Source organism: Microcebus murinus, chromosome 11 (assembly GCF_040939455.1).
Source record: "Microcebus murinus isolate Inina chromosome 11, M.murinus_Inina_mat1.0, whole genome shotgun sequence".
NCBI lineage: Eukaryota > Metazoa > Chordata > Mammalia > Primates > Cheirogaleidae > Microcebus > Microcebus murinus.
Window position 1 is genome coordinate 92,090,492 of NC_134114.1, and position 10,456 is coordinate 92,100,947.

A 10,456-nucleotide genomic window follows, 5' to 3' on the forward strand; every position below is an offset into this window, starting at 1 on the left:
TAGTAGTATGGGTTCCAGCTCTATCCAGAAAAATACAAGATGTGCTATATCACTGTTGTTTCTTAACGCTGAATAGTACTCCATGGTATACATATACCACATTCTATTAATCCACTCATGAATTGATGGGCACTTGGGTTGTTTCCACACCTTTGCAATTATGAATTGTGCTGCTATAAACATTTGAGTGCAGGTGTCTTTTTCACAGAGTGACTTTTGTTCTTTTGGGTAGATGCCCAGTAATGGGATTGCTGGATCAAATGGTAGATCCACTTGTATCGCTTTGAGGTATCTCCATATTGCTTTCCATAGAGGTTGAACTAGTTTGCAGTCCCACCAGACTCAACATCATTAAAATGTCTATACTACCCAAACTGATCTAGATTCAATGCAATACCTATCAAAATCCCAGCATCATTCTTCACAGATGTGGAAAAAATAATTTTACTCTTCATTTGGAACCAGAGAAGACCCCTAATATCAAAAGCAATTCTAGGAAATAAAAACAAAATGGGAGGTATTAATATTCCAAATATCAAACTATACTATAAAGCTGTAGTAATTAAATCAATCTGGTATTGGCATAAAAATAGGAATATTGACCAGTGGAACAGATCTGAGAACCCTGATATAAAACCATCCTCATATAGCCATCTAATCTTTGACAAAGCAGACAAAAACATACACTGGGAAAAAAAATTCCTTTTCAATAAATGGTGCTGGGAAAACTGGATAGCCACCTGTAGAAGGCTAAAGCAGGACCCACGCCTTTCACCTTTCACAAAAATTAACCCATGCTGGATAACAGACTTAAATCTAAGGTATGAAACTATTAGAATTCTAGAGGAAAATGTTGGAAACACTCTCCTAGACATCAGCCTAGGCAAAGAATTTATGAAGAAGACCCCAAAGGCAATCACAGCAGCAACAAAAATAAATAAATGGGACATGATCAAACTACAAAGCTTCTGCACAGCCAAAGAAATAGTCATGAAAGTAAACAGACAACCTACAGAATGGGAGAAAATTTTTGCATCCTACACATCTGATAAGGGGCTGATAACTAGAATCTACTTAGAACTCACGAAAATCAGCAAGAAAAAATTAAACAACCCTATCAAAAAGTGGGCAAAGGACATGAACAGAAACTTTTCTAAAGAAGACAGAAGAATGGCCAACAAACATATGAAAAAATGCTCAACATCTCTAATCATCAGGGAAATGCAAATCAAAACTACAGTGAGATATCACTTATTTCCAGTAAGAATGGCCTTTATCAAAACGTCCCCAAACAATAGATGTTGGCGTGGATACGGGAAGATAGGAACACTCCTACATTATTTTTGATTATTAGAAGACAAAATAGTTTAACATTCTGAATTAACATTAGTTTTCTTCTAGTTATCGTTTTCTTCTTTATTTTTTAGACAGTATTTCTTCACTGGCCCCAGGTCTTATTCCTTAATTATGTATAAATACTAAGCTGAGCCTTTGACTTACAGCTATTATTTTTCTATACTCTCTCTAGCTCAGTAGATCATGTGCTAAGTCTCAGTTCTTGCCTGACAGTGAGGAGTCTCAACCTCTCGGCTGAAACCAGTCCTCCCCCTGTGCCATTGACTGACTTACACCAGGATATGACACGGTGAGTTCAAACTTACATTCTACGATTTAATACATAATTCTTTCATATAACTTTTATCTCATTTTCTTCTACATTTTAAACAAACATATCATTCTTCCAGGTATTTATCTTAAAATTTGGGAATCATTTTTGATTCTTTCCTTTTCTCTCATTTTTATATTACTATAATCATATAAGTAATAAGCTTTGGAGGAGCAAATACAAAGACTGGACTGACTGGAAAATGAGAATTCTATAACATGGAGATAGTTTTTTAGTACCTTCACATGATGTAATTATTGGGAGGCATAATGTATATTTTATATATGTATATGCAGTGTTGTCATTTGCATACATATGAATGGGTGTAGTGAATAAAAAGAGACATATTATCATTTTTTTGTGTGTGTTACTTTAGTGTCTCTTCTCAAACAAACTTACTGGACTTGATATTATTTACAAAACAATTCTAATCCAATGTAAAAATTATTTAATATTTCTAAGCTTCCATCTCCCTAAAATTAATTATGCTTCTTCAAAGAAGAGCAGCAATAAGGTATATCAATCATATTTATTAATAAAATACAAAAAATAAAAATAATCAGCATAGATTTTGTTTATTTTCTTATACTTTAAAATGATCAGAAAAAAATCATCATTTTGATACTTTTTTTGTCTTTTGCATTGGCTATCAGGGATCTAGCAGTGAACTAGAAAGTACAGATAGACTGTGGGAAAATTTTAAGTGGAACAATGTCGTACCTGTGAAACTCAATTTGAAGTGTGAAATCATTTCACACTTGTATTCTTAGAGGCAACAAAAGTACAGACCCAAATATGCCATGGGTAAAAACTTTCTGTATAAGAAGTCTATGACAAATCACATAAATAATCCACAGATACAGTAATTCAAATGCAAGATTAGTGATTTTTTACACAATTTGATTGAGATATCTTTGCATCAATATTTCCATATATCACATGTGAATTCTGTTCTCTATTGTAATGCTGAAGCATGTCCACAACATGTTAAGTGTTTTATAAATTTAAACATACACTTGAATATAGGAAGTTAATTTAATACATTTTAAAGGGACATGTAAAATATGTCTATCTATAAGTAGGACTCATTAAAGACACCTACTGCCTATGATTATTTGCAAATAATTGATAGAATAAGGTGTTATTTGCTGTTCAACATTCACTCTATTCATGACTTTAATTGTATCATGGACTATGGTAATATATTGTCAAGGAAAAGAAATAGACCTATTTAAAGAAAACATTTGCAGAAACATTTTAGAAATACTAAGAATAACAAAGATAAACACAATAAAATTTAGTCAAATAACAGAAATTATATATTTTTTAAAATGTATTATGGATTTTGATACGTCTCTGCATGGCTTTCATGAAAGGCCTCAGGTACAGGCTAATAAAAGAGACAGCCCTAACAGATAGGTTACTCTGAAAATTGGTCATAGTTCAGCGGGCCCTTTTCATATTTTTCCTTGGATTTTGCTGACTAACACTAAGGGCTAGTCAAAACTTTGTGTGGCTCTGCCCATGTCCAAACATTAGTCAAGGAAGAGGGATCAGAGGAAGAGAATTATTAGCGTAATTTCTGAAGTGAGGGACTTAAAGAATTCTTCAATTCAACTCTAGGTTTTTTAAAAATATAATAAAAACACATTCAAATAAGAGTTTTAGACTCTTTCCATTGGGGCTAAATACAAAGCAGGTTAAATGAAAAAGAATTTATAGATTCTTAATTTCTCATTTTATTTGTAATCATTTTTCCTCTCAATATATGTTTTTATTCTTCATGATAATTCTGTAAGTTGCTGAGATAACATAAATGCTTGAATTGTAAAATCAAGCTCATGTGAATCAGAGATGTAATCAAGTATCAAGATGTAATAATAATTTCAAAGATACAAGCAAATTTAAGAGAAAATTTTATGTATAATAAAATAAATGTGAATTAGAATGAGTTTTTAATTTCAATCAAGCTGTTGGATTGATAATAAGTAAAATGTGGAAAGATAAAGGCAAATGACTCCCTCGAATAATTTTGGTAAGAATAAAAATTGGTACAAAATTAGGCAGGGTAATTTTACTGTATATTTCAAATTTAAAGTATTCATACTCTTTGATGCAAAACAATTCATACATAAATCTATACTGCAAATATACCTACACTGGAGTACAGTAGTATATGTACAAGTATGTTCAAGGCAACATAAGAAAAGAAAAATAGAAAATGCTTATCTATATGGGAGGATATTTCACTCAGTTAAGATACTCTCCAAAAATGGAAAGCTGTTTAAGAGTACATATATCTGAGATTTAATTTGAGATAGTTGCAATAAATAACATAAAATATGATGTTGTTTGCTTAAGAACTTAGAGTTGCGGCCGGGCGCTGTGGCTCACGCCTGTAATCCTAGCTCTTGGGAGGCCGAGGCGGGCGGATTGCTCAAGGTCAGGAGTTCAAAACCAGCCTGAGCAAGAGCGAGACCCCGTCTCTACTATAAATAGAAAGAAATTAATTGGCCAACTGATACATATATAAAAAATTAGCCGGGCATGGTGGCGCATGCCTGTAGTCTCAGCTACCCGGGAGGCTGAGGCAGAAGGATCACTCGAGCCCAGGAGTTTGAGGTTGCTGTGAGCTAGGCTGACGCCACGGCACTCACTCTAGCCTGGGCAACAAAGTGAGACTCTGTCTCAAAAAAAAAAAAAAAGAACTTAGAGTTGCATATATTAGTATTTATATATTTCTAGAAATTTTATAGTAGGCTAAAGAAATAGCCACTTCAGTGTATGATCTAAAATAAAAGAAAGAATGATTATAAGAAGGAAAGGTGGATGTATTCTCTGTACTCTCAAATTTTTGTAATGGGGATGTATTATGTCCATACTACTAAAATTGTTAAAACATTTTAAATGAAGATATCATCATTTAGCAGAATAATTTAGAAAAATAAACATAAAAGCATATGGAGAAAATAATAACAATGTAGAAATTCAAATTTAATGAATCAGAAAAGCAGTGAACATAATAAGTAAATTTAAGAGCTATTTGCTTGAAGAAACCAATTAATGGACAAAAAGATATAAATGTAGTAAAGTTGAAAATGATTCTATTATAACAGAAAGGACTATTAAAGTAAAAGCACAAATAATATTTTGTCATAGCAAATACACTGTACTCAGTTTGTAAATTTGTTGTTTTGTGTTTATTTAGAATGCTCTAATCTTTTGACAATATTCCTAAGACACTTAGCTCACTACACCTTTTAACATAAAAATTGTAAAGTCAGTAATGCACAATTGAATCATTTTAGGAGTTAGAAGTTCACAACTGCATAATCAGTATCTGATATCAGTTTTGTCTCTGAGGCAAAGGAAGACTGCCTTCACTTTAGTTTAAGAAGATCCAAATCATCCTGAATACTGTTAGTATACAAATCCTAACAATTTTTGATTCATATATAAATAGAATGTGCCAGAGAAGAAAAATTTCCAGAATGATTTTTCTCTTTTGGTTTCATATATAATGAGTAAAATTATTTATTCCACACATTTATATTTGTTCTGGCTTCCTTTCTGAGGAAGCTCACACTCCAATAATGAATCCCAATCTGAGCAATATCTTTATGTAATCCAGTTGGTCAGGTCTCAGCCAAATAGTTTGGCTGGAACACTGAGGACAGATGTGGCTAGATCTCTCTGGGCTCAACTCAGCTGTTGGCACAGAACCAGTAACTAGAATATAATTTCCCAAGCCAGTAATGATGTGGGTCAGGTTGAGTAAAGACAATAAATAATTTGTAGTAGCTACCTGATTTTGTTCAAATTATTGTTTGATTTAGGTTTTTTTAGTGATTAACTGGAAAGCCTTGTAATAGTCAATTAATTTTATGATTATTTTCAACTGATAAAGATTATTTACATTTATGATCTACAACATGATATTTTGAAATATGTATACATTGTGGAATGCCTGGATAAAGCTAATTAACATTTGTATTACTTCATATATTTATCTTTTTTGTGGTGATAACCCAATTAATTTAGTGTGTTTATATTTTTTCAATGCAACAATGTCCTCAGGTCTATGAGTGATTTCTTTATTACTGGTCCACCTGGTAAAATTTCAGGGAGCCCACTCTTTCAGTGACCTAAAAGCAAACAGAGGCGTTTAATGGGAGGCTGAGCAGGATAACTGTAGAGCAAGTCTGAAGAGCTGATGTTAGTGTAACCATATGTGTTGGGACTAACTCTGGGTCAACTAGTTAGCCATACATTGTATGGAAGAAGAGGCAGGCCGCTAAAATTCAGGGCAATACTCCATAATGATGTATCTGAGAGGAATTCTAGGGCAGGTGTTATAGATTTTAGTTCTTAAAGTCTTACACTGGGAAAATATAATTACAACTAATCTGTCAACCAGATTAACCCCTTGTTACTTCAAAGACCACCAGCATTGCCATAGTCTGGGAGCCTGTTAGACTTACAGAATCTCAGATCGAGTCCCAAATCACTAAATCAGAATCTGGAACAGTAAAATCAGTAAAATTTTGAAAAAAATCCCAATAATGATAGTAAAGGGGAAGGGAGAAAATTGGGGGAGGTGAAAGATGCATTTATAGCTTTGATGGTGTTTATAGTTTCATGGATGCATAATTATTTCCAAACTCATCAAGATGTATGCATTGAATATGTACATTAACTATGTCAACCATACCTCAGTAGAGTGTTTTAAATGAGTAAGTTAATAAATAAATAAAACTTGCTCTGGGAATGTATATTTACAGCAAAATGTGAAAAGCACAGTTCTTAGATACCTCAAAAACAGCAAATATTTGGCCCATACCACCAAAGAATTTTTGAAGCATTTACTATAAATTCTTCATTTATTTGTCACCAAATAATTAAATCTCTAAGACCAGTTATGTCTACAAGGAAAGCAATTATTAATAGTAGCACAGGCCAGAGTACTCCTTCTAACTGTTTTTTTCCAAATATATAGATGGGATTGTCATCTGAATTAGTTGCTTTCCTTTTCCCATTCAACTGGGAGTGATAATGAATTTAGGCATCCGTGCACTTTAATTTGTGGTAAAGTTAATTTTTTCTTTTAAATCATCAGAAAAGGTGACGTTCTACTTATTTCTTTGTATGGAAAATACTTTGCAGTGTCCAATTTTCTAATTGTTACTATCAGAGTGATTTCTAAGAAAATCTAGTATAATCTGATTTGGCAAGGGTCAAGAGATTTTAATATGTGTTCCTTGATTGAGACCCAGTAGGTTATATTATACAAGAGTACATTATTGTGTGGAATTTTCAAGGAAAGTGACTTTGCCCTATAAATAAGATCAAAGGAAATGCATAAGACCTTGACAATATGCAGTTAGTTTATTATTAGAATATGTACTGGTGAGTTGTCAAAGGCCTGGAGGGAAGACAAACAACTCCTTAAGCTTCCCATGATTATTCTATAAGAACATAATCCCGTTTCTCCAGTTGGTATGATATTCATACTTTTGGGGGCAAAAGCTATTTTTTGAGACATTTTAAATTTGTGTTGTAGTTTTTTGTGACTTTGTTCTTTATCATCTCATTTCTCTTCTTAACTTCTCCCAGACCTTCAGGATAATAACTAAAGTGCAGGGATTTGTTATATAATTTATTTGCATATAATATACTACCTGAACTGTAAGTTCCTTCTTACTGGAAATAGAAACAGGACATTTAAACAAGAAATTCAATCATTCAGTTTTTTTGTTTGTTTGGGTTTTTGTTTTTGACAACTGTTACACAATAAACTCTCATGCAAGAAGAAACTATAATAAATTTATAAAATAAATATACATTTCATGTACAACATTCAAATACATTTACCTTGGGATTTCATACAAAATCCATTTGTGAGTTTAGGAAAGAAAACAAGGGGTTGGACATGTTGTCATTAATTATGGTGTAAGCTATGTGTTGGGAAATTTTAGATCAGCTCTTCACAAAATAAAAAAAAAAAATAAAGAAAAATCTCTAGTTCATAATTTGTAGTGAATGTAGGCTTATGTGGTGTCTGACCTCACATTTCCTCAGGGCATACCAGCTAAGAGCCTGCAGAGCTCTTCATTTCAGCAATTTTTTTCATCCAAGGTTATGTCCTCTTAGCCCTGTTCTTCTCAAACACACACTTGGGCTAGCTTCTCTAACGTCACTAGTTCCGGGCTACTCACACACGGGAATGAGGGAAATGCACTGTCTTCCTGAAGTTCAATGAACTGAGGGTGTTCTGTCCAGCAGCTGAAGGTCAGTTCTGCTGCCAGCTGCTCTTCTGATCTCCTGTGACAGCGGTCCTGCTGATGTATGGGTTAACCTTATTCATATCAATATTAAAATGATTAATTCCTTTCAACATCGTAATTATTAAAGGCGGATATACAAAACAACTTCCTTTCCTGTTTAGATACCATGGGAGCTGTGGCCACAAACCAAGACCTCTCACATGTAAAATGGAATGAGTCTTGAATTTAAAGCCAGATTTCTTCTAGCTTGGACTTTGGAAGCCTGAGCAATTTTAATTTCATTATGTCTGAAAGTAATGCAACTTTCAACCAAAGTTTTAGAGTAAGTCTTTTTTGAATAATTTTACAGTTAAAATTTTGTATCTCAATTTTGTGATTTGAATTTTTGTTGTTGAGGAACTCAGTGCAAGAATCAAGTTGGAACCTGTGGCTCTTAATAGAATTTCTTCTTTGAACCCAGTTAGTTTATAAGTTAGAATATGAAGGGCAGATATACCTGTAAAGAGGTAGCACACACATTAAAAGACATAGTTTAAAAGTGGTAACATGGTTTAGGCATCCAACTTTTTGTTAATAATTACCCCTTTACTATAATTATGTCTATGCTGTATTTTTAGATTTATAATTTTATCTTGAAAAGTATGCTTTTTTAATAGTAATATCTAAATGATATTTTATTGAAGTCATTATATTAAAGCAAAATATTTTGACTTGAATTATTATGAGATCTTCTGTATTGTTTTTCTTAATAAGTTAGCAGCCCAGGACCCAGTCCCAAACATTTACTTTGCTATAATGTAGCCTGTTTGATTATCTATCCCTGTATTTAGCTGTGCATACATGGATAAGCCATCTAACTTTTCAATTTTTAAGCATTTTTATTGGCAAAATAAGGACAACAGTATGCACTCTACAGGCTGTTCTAAAGACCAATCATTATATGCAAAGGGCCTGGAAGAGTAATGGAATAGGGCAAGAGTCCAACTGTTCACTGCAGGTCACTGTCACTGGCATAGTATTAGTGGTCACCTTATTAGAGTGAAATTCCATGTTTCTTTTGTTTGTTTTTTGTCTCTATCTCAGGCTAAGTACATTGGATCTCTCTGAGCCTCAAATGGAATTAAATTATAAATAATAATTTATTCTGCTTTTCAAGGGTAGGGTCTCAAATAAATTGTGCATGTTAAAGAAGAGGAGAGAGATTATGAGGATTAGGATAGCATAGAGAGCAGTAGGGATGTGGGCAGTTGCCAGAAGAATGTTATAATAGGTGAATTTTATTAACTTGTCACAGTGCCAACACTTTCACTTTGTAATTCTCTTTTTACAATAGCATTGTAAAATTAAATATTTCATAGAATCAGAGATACTCTAATACAGGGACTAAAATAGACTCTAATACAGAAACTAAAATGATGTTCGTTTTAAGAGAAATAAAGTTATAGTTTTCTAAGGGCCTTAGAGTATGTAGATAAAATTTTATTATTTCTTATTTAATAACCAATTTATTAATCTCCAAACGATAAAAATTTCTCCATTGGTATATTGTACAGTTATTACATTAAAAATTTATAAATGTAAAGCTAGATTTTTGTAACACTGCAACATTGATTATAAACTTAATCACTTAAACTTATCTCAAATGCTGTTAGCCTCTCACATGCTGTTTTTTCTGGGGCTTGGGAATTAGGTCTGTTCCGGGAAGAAGGCCTCCTTTTTCAAAGACTGTAATTATCTGAGCATACCTCACTTTTTGTGTGGGTTCCCTCCTTTTCTATTCTCAAGAATATTTCCTAATCTGTTCTGAGGTAGGGGAAGGGTAATGTGAAGGATTGTGGGAGGAAGAACTGCTTTTCACTCAAGGGGACTTCCTCACATCTCTTAGATTGCCTCTACATTTGTTTTCCCCTTAGAGCAGATCTTACTACTTTGCTGTGAATATCTACTATAAACTTGAAGGGCAGTAGAATGAAAGAAAATATGGGAATAAGAAAATAGTTTGGTTAAAATTTCAAAAATGTTCAAAAATGTCACCTAAAATATAATGTGCTGCCCATCATAATATATGATGAAATGATTGTGTCAAATCAATAGAGAATTATAGATTACTTAAGCAACTAAATATTAAACTGATAAGAACAGATAATACACTAAGAACAGATAATACACTTGATCTTAACCAAAAAGTCAAGAAGCAATGGATGAGCACACATGTGCACAGAGGGAAGTAAACTCAGTAGAAATCAAGCAGGGGGGTGAGGGAGAGGAGAGGATGGGTGAAAACCTACCTAACAGGTACAATGAACACTATATGGGTGATGGGCACACCTATAACCCTAACTCTAGCTTTTAATTTAAATTGAGAGATATAGAACTCTTCTTTTCACTTGAATACTCAGAGGGCATTGTAGAGTTATTAATTGGCCTCATTTCAATATTATTGTGTCTCAAGGAATAGGGAGGCCTGAGAAGAAGGAAGGAGAAAGGAAACGGCCAGTTGGTGGAA

The 10,456-nt window shown here is 33.2% G+C and overlaps 1 pseudogene; it reads right to left on the reverse strand.

Annotated features, from left to right (window-relative positions):
* Nucleotides 1-10,050: 10,050 nt before the first annotated feature.
* On the reverse strand, nt 10,051-10,149 carry LOC142874129 (uncharacterized; annotated as a pseudogene).
* Between the last annotated feature and the right edge of the window lie 307 nt (nt 10,150-10,456).